General features: G+C 33.9%; 1 pseudogene; it reads right to left on the bottom strand.

Moving 5' to 3' along the window:
- Positions 1-5,623: 5,623 nt before the first annotated feature.
- LOC149549369 (protein WHAT'S THIS FACTOR 1, chloroplastic-like) lies at positions 5,624-9,620 on the bottom strand (annotated as a pseudogene).
- Between the last annotated feature and the right edge of the window lie 4,591 nt (positions 9,621-14,211).

Raw genomic sequence — 14,211 nt, 5'->3', positions numbered from 1 at the left:
TCCAAGTACAAGGCTTCCTTGCATAATCGTCAATTTTGGATGGTTCAATCCTTACCATATAACCACTCATTTTAGGCCCCTAACCAAAATCCTCTAACAAATTTAGAATGAGAATCATGGTTAAACCCTTACACCAATGACTTGGTCTTTGTAAAAGAACACTCACATGAAGCCAAAAATAGCAATAAAAAGAATGGTTTAAGATGCCATAATTATAAACAAAGTGGTAGATAATTGTTTGTCCCATCACTAATGAGATAACATGTTTATACAACCTTTCCTGGAATAAATTGTACTATTAATTTGCCCCCAAAAAATGTGCCCTCTAATTCAAGCCAAGGGAATGTAAAGGTAATAAATTTTTTCATTTGATCTTCTTTTGACATAATATTTAAAAATCCTTTCCATAATATTCCCATTAATTTTCATGATGACTATACAACACAAGTACCAAGTCACATTTAAAATGTTAAACTCGGCCTTTCTTTCCATCATTTGATATAAATTTAAACTCAAAGCCATATACTACTTAAAAGTAAGCATTATTATAAGAATCTAACAATGAAACATCACATGACAACCATCGATCATATTCTCTCTTAATTATTTGTTCCCTTTCCATGAGAGCTTGAACTTCCATAGATAAAGAGGTCATCTACCTCCAATATTCCTTGGATTTGCAGCCCCAAGCTATCCAAAGAATCTACAAATATGCTCCCCTCTATATAGATGTGGTGTATGCTAAAGTTTCCTCCTTTGTTGTGGATTCTCATGTATAATCTACAACAAATTATCATAAACTAGAAATGTCCTTTTAATAATATTTTGATCATATTGTCACGATTATTATTGTCTACAAAGCATCATTTATATTGTGCAGTTTGCATACAAAGTGGTAATGACATTTTTTGCAAAGTTATGAGACCAAAACATAGTTAATATTTCATATGTGTATTGATAAAATTATATAGATTCGGAGTGGATACCTGATAAATATATCCTAGAAAATGTTAAGTGAATTAATTTGAAACATATAATACATTACAATCCACAAAAAAATATTTCTTATTACATTTGTTTAAAGGCCAAAAAATTAACCACACTTACATGCTTTCCACATCCATGATTACCCTTGTTGCATAGCAGAAACTCCTTAAATCTGTAAATTAAAAAGCACATACTCTATATAACAGAGGAAGAAACTGAGAAATATACAAGAAAATATATCTTTTTATAGCATACAAAAAATCTACTGTTTTCTTTATTCAGTAACATAAAATTAAATCTCCAAAACTGTTCTTACCTAACGCCAACAAATCCCCTTTATTTTAGAGACCCTCTACCAAACTTGCGCCTAGATAGATTGCTAATAGCTAGGAAGACTAAAACTAGTTATGTTTAAATTCACTCCTACATAACCACCCGCAGATAAGATTAAAGCTAATGAGAGCACGACTCAACAAAAATAAAAGAGACAGTCAAAATAAGAGGATGAGTTGGCATTGTACCTTCAATTAGATTTTGAATGGTTGGAATAATCATTTCATAACCAAACATCTTAACTGGGACATCATCCTCCCCTTTTCTAGAAAGGCTTGGACATTTCAGTCCTTTTGTGTCTAGTTTGAAACTTGGATCAGCTTGGCTATGTTTAATTAAGTCAACTTTGAAGCCATGATGTTGCCTTCTTCTACATTAAATATCTTTAGAGATCATCACATTTTTTCTTCTTTTTCTTCTGACCACTTGTTGAAATAAAGATCTTCTTCTTTTGTTAATTGGTCTTTGTCCTCTTTTTCAAGCTCATTGAAAGCTTAGTAGTTTTCCTCCATTGAAAATTACTACTATTCTTTGCACCATTTTGATCACTTGCACATATATCACTTAAAATAAAAACAATGTTAAATGAAAAAAACTCTCTCACAAGGGTTTCTCCTCTTTTGTGTTATATGGTTTAAGTATGCTTTCAATATCATATTTTGTGAGTAGCCTCCATTACTCACTTGAGTTATTTGTTCACAAGAAAAATCATTTTGGACATTTTCCTTTATAATAGAACTATTCACATATTTACTCTCATCCTTAATTGTCCTTATTTCCTCTTTATAAAAGTGATATTGTAAAACTTTTTCATCACTATTAGGATTCTCAAGATAATTCTCTAGCTTCTATCAACAAGTTGTGTTCTCTAAAACCATTAAATATTTGTAACATATGCGGATCTCATAAATCTCCACCACTATTGTATCTTCCACTTTGCTATGGACTGCTTCCACTACTACAACCATTTGAGCCTTCTCTAGTGATAGGCCACATTCTTTCTCATTGCAGTATTCCTTATCTATTTCTACATTGTACTCTACAATACCTTCCCCTTCTTTGGGGTAATTGAGATCAACAACTTCCTCATAGTCAACTAAGTCTTCATCTTCATACCATTCATTTATTTCTTCTCTTTGTAACTCTTGGAAGATCTCATCCAAGGGTCTTTTATCCATTAATGTTTTTTCCAAATTTTCAATGGATTCTATTTTTCCTTGTTGTAATAATGTTACTCCCTATCTTATCCTAGACTCAATAGTTTTCCTCTCATAGAATGGTTCTTGCCCACAAGATGAATAATTTTCTTCAACATTATTTATCACCTTCTCATAAGTCTTCAATGTGTTTGCAGTATACTTCTTTTTCTTTTGCTTCTTATTGATGCATGTCCCATAACCTTCAAATATAGACCATAACTCTTCCAATTCATATTTTAACTGCAACAACTCCTTTTGTTGGGCCTTTGTTAACTTCTTCCTTTGCCCTTGTCTTATTCTTTCTTCAAACTTTGTTATTCTAATTTTCAAATCATGATACAACTCCATAATTATATCTTCATCTCTAAGACATTACCAATACTCTCTTGTCTAATATTCCTTACATATTCTCTTACAAATCTATTACCATAGTTTAATAAAAATTTGATATGGTAGTCCTCTTATTTTTAGGGTACAATTGAAAGGGAAGGTGTTGAGAATAGAAAATTAGGCCATAGAGACATCAAGCCCCCAACTATTTTTCATATAACAAAGTAAGTCCATCAATAATTTATAATCATGGCAATTGTCCGTCTCTTTGCAATTCAATGTTTCTCGTGTTCTACCATTAGAAATGATTAAGAATATTTTTCAATAATTGTAGGAAATGAATCTATCCTCCATTCTAAATTGGCATTCTCCTATAATGACTATCAACTCAATAATGTATGTACTCACAACTATCAAACCCTTGTATATAAATAACTCTCTTAGCTCTGACAATTTGATGGCGCAAAAAAATGTCATCAGTTCGAGAGAGTCCATGCCACTGATAACACTAGTTTCATAGAAATTTTGGTGTAGTGCTTCAATGTTGTGCTTGTTTATATAATTCTTTTGTATCTTAACCTATCCTGCACTTCTTGTCATGCTAAAATGATTTTAAAAAAGGATTTTTTTGATAAGGAATAAATATGAAAGAAAAAAAAGAGGATCCTAAAGGTTTTTGTCATAGGAATTCATTTTTCTAATAAAAAATTGATGCAAACACTCCTTAGATATGCAAAATAAAGTATGCAAAATAAAGAGCACATACTCTGTATAATAGAGGAAAAAATTAATAGATAAAATATACAAGAATATATATCTTTTTATACCAAACACAATATATTTTGTTTTCTTTAGTCAATAGGAGCTCTATTTGAGCTTCAGTCACTGCCTTGTGTGAAGAGTGAAAAATAGTTTTTTAAAGAAAATAAAATAGGGAAACATAAATTGATAGTTATTAAAATAGGAGTTTGTTAGATTAAATTTAATAAATTTGATTTGATTAATAGAGAAGAAAGGGACCTACCTACCAATAATGTCTAATGAGTATACATATTTTTAAATGTTATTTGAAGATGTAAGACATAATAGAACCATTTTTGAGTTTGCTAGATACAATTTCCACAGTTCCTATACATTCAACTTTTTCCCAAAATGTTGCTCAAGAGTAGAATTTCTACTTTTAACAATAGACATATGACAAAAAAAATTTGTGTATATGATGAATATGAGACTAGTAATGTTTATAGATTTAGCAAAGTGGGAGGACATGATATTTGAATATATCACATTGAAGCTACCTATTGCTTATATCACCTCATCTAGCATAACAAAGACTAAATAGACTTTAGGTATAATGATTTTGACAACATACAATGCCAAATAGAAATTATATATAGTAATTTTGACAAAGTATTGTTCTAAAGTGAGATTACCTATAGAGATTTGGATAGTATAGAGTTACAGTAAGCCAAATGGAGATAAAATACAACAATTTTGATAAACATAGTATAGCAAAGAGGGAAAGGGAGGAAAAATTGGTAGGGTGATTTGATTCTCATGCTCACTCATTCACTAGTCATTATCATTCCCTGTAAAGGAAAATTTATAGAATTTAAAGAATATAATCACTTAATCCAACTTACATTAGCATACAAAACATGTTACAATTTACAAAAATTGGGAAAAAATAAATAATTATGAGTGAACTTACATAAGTTTAATAAAAAAAATTGACAGAAAATTTTATTATAACTACTAAAAAATATATCACTCAATTTACAAAATATTGAAAGAGTACATATAATTTTTAACAATTATGTTATTAACAAACTAAAATTTATAATTTGATTCATAGAACCATAAAAAATACATATCCTAATTGAAAAAAACAAAATTCAATTTACTAAAGCGCGTGTAATTATAAACCCAATTCAAAAGAAATATGATACAAGAGATAAAATTTTAGCAAATGTGGTTTAGACAAACAAATCTTTAAAATATTGATAAATAGACCCTAATCTAAACTACAAAAAGAAGAATTTTGTGTTCTAAACTTAGTGTCTTAGAAGCTTCAACTTGAAACAAATTGAAGCTAATCTAATGGATTTTAAAATGCATAATGGTATCATTCTCAAAAAATATAACTGTGACAAAAATATTAGTGTGGATGTGATACTGGTTGTCGATAAAACATTCATCTCTAATATGAATCTCTCTATACACTACTTATGCACACTCGAATTGTAATTTGATTTTAGATGACAAGGATGGGAGATGAAACACCAACTCATGCTTATAGAGACACCCAATTTTGGAGCATGGTTGCATTGATATACTCTTGCAAGTAATACAAACTACTTCCTAATGATCAAAGGCTCCAATTGATCACATGAAGAATTACCACCAAAGGCTCCAATTGATTACATGGAGAATCATATTTCTCCAATAAACGATAAAAGAATCGAAAGTATCATTGTTGTGCACCTTATAGGAGGACTTGTCCTATACAATTATAATAACATCATAGAGAAGGGCATTAGATACCTGCTCCTATATTTGCTGAAAAAATAATCAAGGATGAAGATTTCTGCATAAAGTGTGTTGAATACAAGGACACTAAAACTATATATACGAAATAAATAACACTATGTCACCAATCATGTCATTTCCCTCAAAATGCATTTGAAGCAAACCTGAAATGGTTGAATTCATGTGAAGTGTGGAATTTAGATATAAGTTTGTGGCATAGTTTGTTAATAAGCAATATGTAGGACTCATCTTGAATTAGGATTAGGCCATGCTTTCTAAAACCTTTCTCTTGTTTCTTTTTGATACTTCTCTTCTTTCACTTCTACTTCATTATCAAAACTCTTCCCAACTTCTTAAAATCATTATTCATCTTCTACAGAGGTTTATTTTTTCTTCTCTTCTCCAAATTTATTTTTCTTTGTCTCTTAGTAAACTCATACAACCCATGCTGAATGAGTTCCAAAAATTTTCCTTTGCAATGACCATATGGTCCTTCTCAACAAGCTCAAATTCAATATAAACATATCTAGGAACTATCGTATGACTATCATTCTTGTTTCAAACATAAAATATTCTAGGATACCTCATCAACATGCTAGCCAAATTTTGAGCAAACTGAAACTCTCTATGGAACTTTTCCAGCTTTTCAATCAAGGCCCACTTCCACACTATTCTTTTATCATAGCATTCATATGCTTCATCTAGATCGTCACAATCAACATATGGAACTTTTTAAAATTTATTTATTTTTTTCTGCTTCTAGACTGTCATCACTCTATGATGTTGTACTCTTAAACATAGGCACCAACTTCTACCCTATTCTAAGAAAGAATTAGTGACTAATATTCACTAATAGGCCAACTTTCTTGATATTTTGTTCTATTTCTATATACATGGAAATTATTTTTCTTGTAAAAAAAATTAAAATTAAAAAACTCAATATTGAAAATTAGACAACTTCTCATCTAACAAGAATCAGAACTCCCAAAAAAAATTCTCACCTATTTTTCACTCCTCTACAAAACATAAATAGCCAAGCTAATGTTCTAGGAAAATAGTTGAATTTCTAAGCCATTTCTCTTGGCTTTATAGTCAATAACCATTAAAAAAACTTTGGATTTATGTGAATGACACTTAGAACATAATCACCTAATAAACCAAAGTATTTTCTTATGTCATTAAATTTAAATTTTAGAATAAATAAGCTCTTTTAGGTAAACATAAGTATTTTATCCAATCTTTCAGCCATGACAGGCTCTAGCTACTCTTTTAGGTCTTCTTCCTCCTCTATTAGGAGCTGCACTCTCTTTGTGAACTTTTAGTCCATCTTGAAATTCTCCATGTAGATATCAAAGAGGTGGGTATTTTCTGAGCCAATTGAGAACAATGCCTTGCCTAATGTCGAGGGAATTGAATTTTTTTTTAGGAACCCTACTGAAGCAAACTCTTGTGGGCATCTCTAAAGAATGTTTTTGGAGTTGATTGTTCATCATCCACTATCAATTTCTTTTCAAAAAGGTGAGCTAATTGGTCTTGACTATAGAGACATGCCTTAAAATTATACATGACTCTATTCAACTTGCCATTCATCCAAAGATCAGATTCCCAATACTTGTTCTCTATGAAAATCTAATACAAAAGAATCCATATAAAATGCTAAATTTGAAGTGATCCATTGTCATTGCATTACATACCAAATATTCTTATTTTTTCATACACATAAACACAATAGAAAAGAGAAAACCAAAAAAACATTTCAATCCCCAAATAGCAAAGGCTCAAACTATAATTTGTTCATGCACCAATTCTTAACCAAATTAATGAAAAATCATTTGTCCCCACCTGGGTTCATTATGGCAGTGGAAGTATCGATACAACTCATTGCAATAGGAGGCTACTATGCAACATTGTCTCTTGTAGTGTTCACACCTATAATTAACTCCCAATAGTCAAGGGCAAGCCCTATATAATTTTCATGAGTGAAAATTGAAACATAGAGCAATGAAACAAATATAACTCTTACTCTATTCCTGCAATGCTGATAGAAATTCCTCCTCCCCAATGGTGTAGCAAAAAATACATCAATTAAATGCATTATGTATAATTGTAAATATGTGATTCAAGGAAGAATTTGTATGCAAAATACATGTATACCAAATGTGAAGGCAAGGTGTCTTCTTCACAAGCATCAATAAAAACTTGAGATTAATTGTAGAAAATTTAAAATGTCTTTTGAAATATTATTGCTACCAAATTCTCTAAGGAACAAAATAAAAATATTACAAGCAAAAAGGAACATGGTGAATGAAATGCACTAATTCTATTTAATGATTTTTTTAAAGATAGATTACAACCTATATGGGAAATTAAAATTTACACAGTTACAAATGGGGAAAAGACTTTTACTAATATTTTTTACATAAATAAAAAGGCTAATAGGAAAAATAGCAAAATAGAAATTTATATATAATGCCAAGTCAATTCTGAAACTCTTCCAAAACCATAGTTTTAGATAGGATTATCAGACGGTACACAATTTTGAAGAGTGAACTACTGCTTCAAAAGTCTATTGTAAACTTTAGTCTCCTACCGATAGAGACTAATAATAACAAATTCAAGCCTCTAAGATAATTACAAGTAAAATTCTTATTGATGAATGTAGCATTGAAAATGGCAAAATTTGCATTCATATCAATAAGAGAAGTACTGCATCTAGGGAAAAAAGTACATTTTCAAATTGGTTACTGCTGATAATTTTAACATAGTTCACTTATAATACTAATGTAAATGTTTTATGTTTGTGGAGTCTAGGCAACACAAAGATAAACGCTGTGGGGGAAATATCATGTCTCTGTGTTGTCTAGTTTGTATTTTTGTTAAGTTCGTATAAATAGTCATCATGATATAGTGGCATTATTGAAATGTAAAGAAACATCAAAATGCAATGTGTATGATCAAAATGTGAAAAGTAGGTTAATGTACTTAATTCATTCCATTAATCAAACAATCATAATCCAAGATTTTCTTCAACTATTTGAAGCAAACAATACATAAAATATAAGAAACCAAAAATATATTTACTTAATTCATTCTAATGATCAAGTACCTAATGACTTCCAAATTTCACTAAATTCATTGTCAAAATAAAGTGCCTGACACTTCCAAATTTAACTCATCCCATAGGCAAGAAGGACAAAATTAACTCTTTAAGCTCAAACTTAATTAAATTCACCAAATTTTAGGACACTATTATGCAATGAATTATCATATTTGTTCAAAATTTGTGCAACATTTATTTGAAATGGTTTAACTAGTTTGAAGTATCTCGCCATTTTGAAGACTATCATTAGACACATTCGGCTTGATGTTTTTCATTTAAAATTTGTTGATTCAAAGGTTTGACTCAAACACATTGGCCACTAGTGTGTCAAATAGACTTGTAGGATGTTGAATGTTTTTATTTTTCTAGGTTTGGTTGAAATGCTGACTAGATGCAATGTCCAATTTTATTTTATTTTTAAATATGAAAAATAGCACAACTAGCTCATATAGAGTTTACCTCAAACTTTACTAATCATTTTGAACAACAAAAGATCAAATATATGTCTATTAATAGAATAAGCCTTATACAATAAATGTCCATACTTGCAACAATTCAATACCTAAAATAAAACCAAAAGTTTGTGATTTCATAAATTATTTAAGTTTGTGATGCTCAAAAGTAAATTCACTTTAGAGAATATGACATCCAATATATTACAAGAAAATAAGTTTAGAAGAACAAATTAATATTAATGTTCAGGCTAATATCCACTCACTGAAAATGCCCCTATCTATTACACAAGCATAAGAAATAATGGAACAATTTAACTCATTACTCACTTAATGACATAAAATATAGCAAAGACCTTAAACATGCAAAATGCCTGAAGTCAAATATACTTTTTTCACAATATTTGATGGAAGAAACTAGAAAGATTACTAGAAAAATTAGAAAGATCCAATAGTAAAATAAAAATAAAAAATAAAAAATTTATTTTAATATAAAATTTGCTTCCAACTATAGGTTTTTCCAAACATATCAGAAGCAGGTCACCCACATTTAGTCATTAGTCTAATGTGAGCTACTCGCCTGCAATCGAGACTGCTGGAAATAACAATTTTAATTTGGATTGAGCAAAATGCCCAACACTTTTTTTATTGTACCCTAAAGTAATCACTAGAATACTGTAATGTCCCCATTTTAGCAGTTGACCAAGTGTGTGCGCGTTAGCCTTGTTCTACATGGTCCCGAGGGCTAACGAAGGGTTTAATGGGATCTTGGAGTGTTTTGGCCTAGTCATTTCCAGTTTGGGCCAAAACGAAGTTGATTTACTCAGTTTCAGGCATACTTACTATTTTTAGTAAGTCGGCAGGACACAGTGCAGGTCAATTTTGGTGATTGGATTCGATACTCCTTGGTGAGAGCTTTCCGATGAGCTATCACTCGCATTATTCGGAGTCCGATTGCTAATACATTTTAATGCCTGAAGTTTTATTAAAGTAACGTCTAATTTAATTGTAAAATATTAAAGTGTTACTTTAATATTTATTTTATGGTGATGTGTACCCAAGGGAGACATAAGGGGTATTTTAATATATGTTTTATATTACACATCTTTTATCCCACATTGCCCATATGAGTTGAGGGGACCCGTGGGAATAGAATAAAAGGAAGCATTTGTGGCTTCATTAGACAGGTTGAATATGAGAAGAAATTGGTGTGTGAGTTGCAGCTTTGTTCTTGGCATTTGAGGACGTCTATCCTCTCTTGTAACATTCTAGACGTCATTCCCTTGGGGTTTGGCCTTTGGAATTCTTTCTTATTGGCTTCATTATCAGGCAGTTTAGTTGCATTTCCGGCTACAGGCAGATTTGATATTTTGCTCATATCTTCTTCACTACTTGTCCGACGCTTATGCCACTTGGAGGGAATGGTATTATGAAGGTAGTGGACTGATTGGAGGACAAAGTATTGTAGCAGCAAGTTCGTAAGCATGGGCTGGAGTATTATGACAATATTGCTGAAGTAATTAGTGAGTTGATAAATCTGCCATGTATTTGATTTTATGAATTCTGAAAATAACATTTTATTAGCAGCAGTTCATTTCCACTTTGCATATTATTGTAGTTTCTTGCTTGTTTATGTTGTATGATACCAATTCCATGCATGAAACACAACAAAAAAATAAATGTTTGATTTCCAGAGTTATAAGGGGTTTTAAGAGGTTGCATGCAAACTATTTGACAAAATTCATTTCAGCAAATTGGTTTAGTTTTATGGGACATCCAGGGGTGTCCATTACAGTGGTATCAGAGCTATAAGTCCTGCCATCCTGTGGGGGTCTTATAGGGAATTTGGAACAGCCGGATCGAGGGAAAAAGTAAGTAAAAAAAACACAGGCTAAGCATTTATGTTTGAGCATGCGACAGGGGTCTTATAATTTCCGTGATACCAGAGCAAGACAAAATAGGATTTCAGACTTGCAAAGCAAACAGTCTAGTACATTCGTGCAGGGGGGACATTGAATTCAACCATACAGACACAGAGGAGATATTCTGTGATCAGGACAATAATATGGGTGATCGAGATGATAGGAATACAGGATTAGGCGGAGGCAAAAATGCTGGTCCAGATCAAGGGGAGGTACTGTTCTGACAGTTACTGGGTACATTAGAGCAGGGGCAGCGTATGCAGTAGGAGCAGAATAGGCGAATGGACATGATGTTGCAGCTCATGGCTAGACAGATGGGTGTCAATATTAATCCAGGTGATGCCAACAACAGAAACAATAACAACGAGGGAAACAATAACAACGGGGGAAACAATAACCATGAAGGCCAAGGCAACAACAATGGTCCTGAGAATAACATTAATGGTAATAATGGACACGGCAACAATGTGAATGAGGCTAATAACTTTAGACACGTTGCACGCCCAGCACGGACTGTGAGCTCGAGACCTCTTCTACCCACTTTTCCACCCAGAGATCCGGTTCATCCAGTAAATGAACCGCAGATTACCGAGTTACAGGATCAGTTCAGGAGGGACTGGGAGGCTAGTGGACCAGAGTTTCAGGCGGATATTTCTCTTAGAGATTATATGGACTTGAGGATGAGACACATGCCTAAAGCAGGAGGGAGGAATCAAAACTTTGAGCTGAGGAAGAAAATTGGAAAAATTTCTTTACCTTATTATGATGCTTCAGGGAAGATGACTGCACGAGCTTGGGTGCAGAAGGTAGATACATACTTGCAGCTTAATCCTATGCCTGAGGAGGAGGCTATCAAGTATGCGGCTATGCACTTGGATGACGTTGCACATGAATGGTGGCATCATGGCATGGTGACTTTGGGGCATAATCAGATTACATCCTATGAGGAATTCACCGAAACATTGATTGGGAGATTTGACACTAAGGATCCCGAGTTACATTTCAAGGAGCTAGCACAGTTAAAACAGTCAGGTTCTGTGGATGCTTACATTGCCGAGTTTCAGTGCTTGTCTGTACTTGTTACTGATATCTCTCCTAGGAGATTGGTGGTGTTATTTTGTGATGGTCTTGCTGATCCATTACGAGGTTGGGTGAAGGGACATGATCCACTCACGTTAGCTGAAGCAACTAAAAAGGCACGCGATTTAGCCCCTTCGGTATACAAAGGAAAAAACCATTCAACAGATTCTTCCTACCACAAGGACAAAGACAAAAAATCATTTTAGAAAGAGTATAGAAAACCCAAAGAAGGATCAAAAGGACTAGACAATGAAATCTTGAATGAACTTCAAAAGAAGAAGCTGTGCTTCCATTGTAGAGAGCCTTGGGACTTATCTCATAAATGTTCTCTCAAGGCTAAGGCAAATCAAATGGAGTATTTTTCAGCAGAAGAGTCAGAGTCAGAAGGGGAGGATCAACACTCCGATTCAGATGAGGGTAACACTATAGAGGAGAGCAACATTCCTAAGGATGATAGATCGTTGGCACGCTTGACAGGGGCCCAAAAGGCAATCACATTTAAGGTCAGGGGTACTATCCGGGGGCAAAAAGTGATATCTCTTATTGACACTGGGGCTACACATAACTTCATAGATGCACAGTTGGTAGCCAAGAGAGGGTTACAGACAGAGGAGCATGATGGGTTTAGAGTCATGGTGGCTAACGGTGATAAGTTATTATGCACTCGGAAGATATCTAATCTTTGCATCAGGTTTGGAGATGGCTACGAGTTGGAAGATGAGTTCTATGTTGTGGACATGGGAGATTATGATGTCATCCTCGGCATGACATGGATGGCTTCACTAGTTGAGTTCACACGCAATCTAGCAAAATTGGAGATGAGATTCCAGCATGAGGGGAGAACTATGGTACTTAGAGGGCTTTCAGATGGAGGTTGGTGAATAGTGTCCTTGAGGAGAATGCAGAGACTTTTTCGTCATGATGACATAGAGTGGGCGGCAGAGTGCCACATTATGCCAACTTCACTAGAGCCACAAGAAAAGAGGCATCCACTAGATGTCCAGAAGATACTTGATAGACACGCTAAAGTATTTAGCGATATTCCTCATGGGGTTCCTCCTGACAGAGGGATGGAACATGTTATTGAGCTCGAGGAGGGAGCCAAACCAGTTATGATTACTCCCTATCGTCATCCTAAGAAACACAAGGATGAGATAGAGAAGGCGATTAAGGATTTGTTGGAGATGGGGCATATCAGGCCCAGTAAGAGCCCTTTTCCTTCAGCAGTAGTATTGGTAAAGAAGAAGGATGGGACAATGCGCATGTGCATCGATTACAGGGCACTGAATAAGAAAACAATTAAAAAAAGGTATCCCATTCCTAGGATTGATGAGCTGATTGATGAGTTGCATGGGGCATGCTTCTTCACCAAAATTGATTTGCGATCCGGATACCATCAGATCAGGATGAGAGCAAAGGACATTGAGAAAACAGCCTTCCGATGTCACTATGGCCACTTTGAGTTCATGGTTATGCCATTTGGTCTAACCAATGCACCTGCTACATTTCAAAGTTGTATGAACCAGGTATTCAGGAAGCAGCTGAGGAGATTTGTCTTGATCTTCTTTGATGACATCTTGGTCTTCAATAAGACCTGGGAGGAGCACTTACATCATCTGGAGGAGGTGTTATCTATTCTGGAGAGAGAGTCATTGTATGCCAAGGAATCTAAATGTGAGTTTGGCATGACTGAGCTCCTTTACCTGGGGCATATCATTAGTGTAGATGGTGTTCGGGTTGATCCCGAAAAGATTAGAGCTATTGTAGAGTGGCCTACTCCCACAAACCTTACACAGCTTAAGGGATTCTTTGGTTTATGTGGTTTTTATAGAAGGTTTGTTAAGGGATTCTCACAGATTGCTACACCCTTGACAGATCTTACCAGGAAAGGAGCCTTCGTGTGGACAGGGGCAGCACAGAGGTGTTTTGAGCATTTCAAGAAGGTAATGTCTTCATGTCTAGTTCTAGCTCTACCGGATTTCACAAAGCCTTTTGAGCTTCATTGTGATGCATCAGGTGATGGGATTGGAGCAGTATTGATGCAGGAGAAGCATCCCATTGCATTCGAGAGTAGGAAGCTCCAAGGAGTTGAGAAAAGTTATTCTGTCTATGACCGGGAGATGTTGGCCATAATGCATGCATTGGCCAAATTTCGATCATATTTGGTAGGTGGACGTTTTTTGATCAAGACTGATCACAACAGTATTAAATACTTCATGAGCCAACATGATCTTAATGACCGGCAACAAAAATGGGTGACTAAATTGCAGGCTTATGAC

The sequence above is a fragment of the Cupressus sempervirens genome, chromosome 7 (genome assembly GCF_028749045.1).
Source record: "Cupressus sempervirens isolate cs-2001-9-10 chromosome 7, ASM2874904v1, whole genome shotgun sequence".
NCBI lineage: Eukaryota > Viridiplantae > Streptophyta > Pinopsida > Cupressales > Cupressaceae > Cupressus > Cupressus sempervirens.
This window is presented reverse-complemented; position numbering and strand designations above follow the sequence as displayed.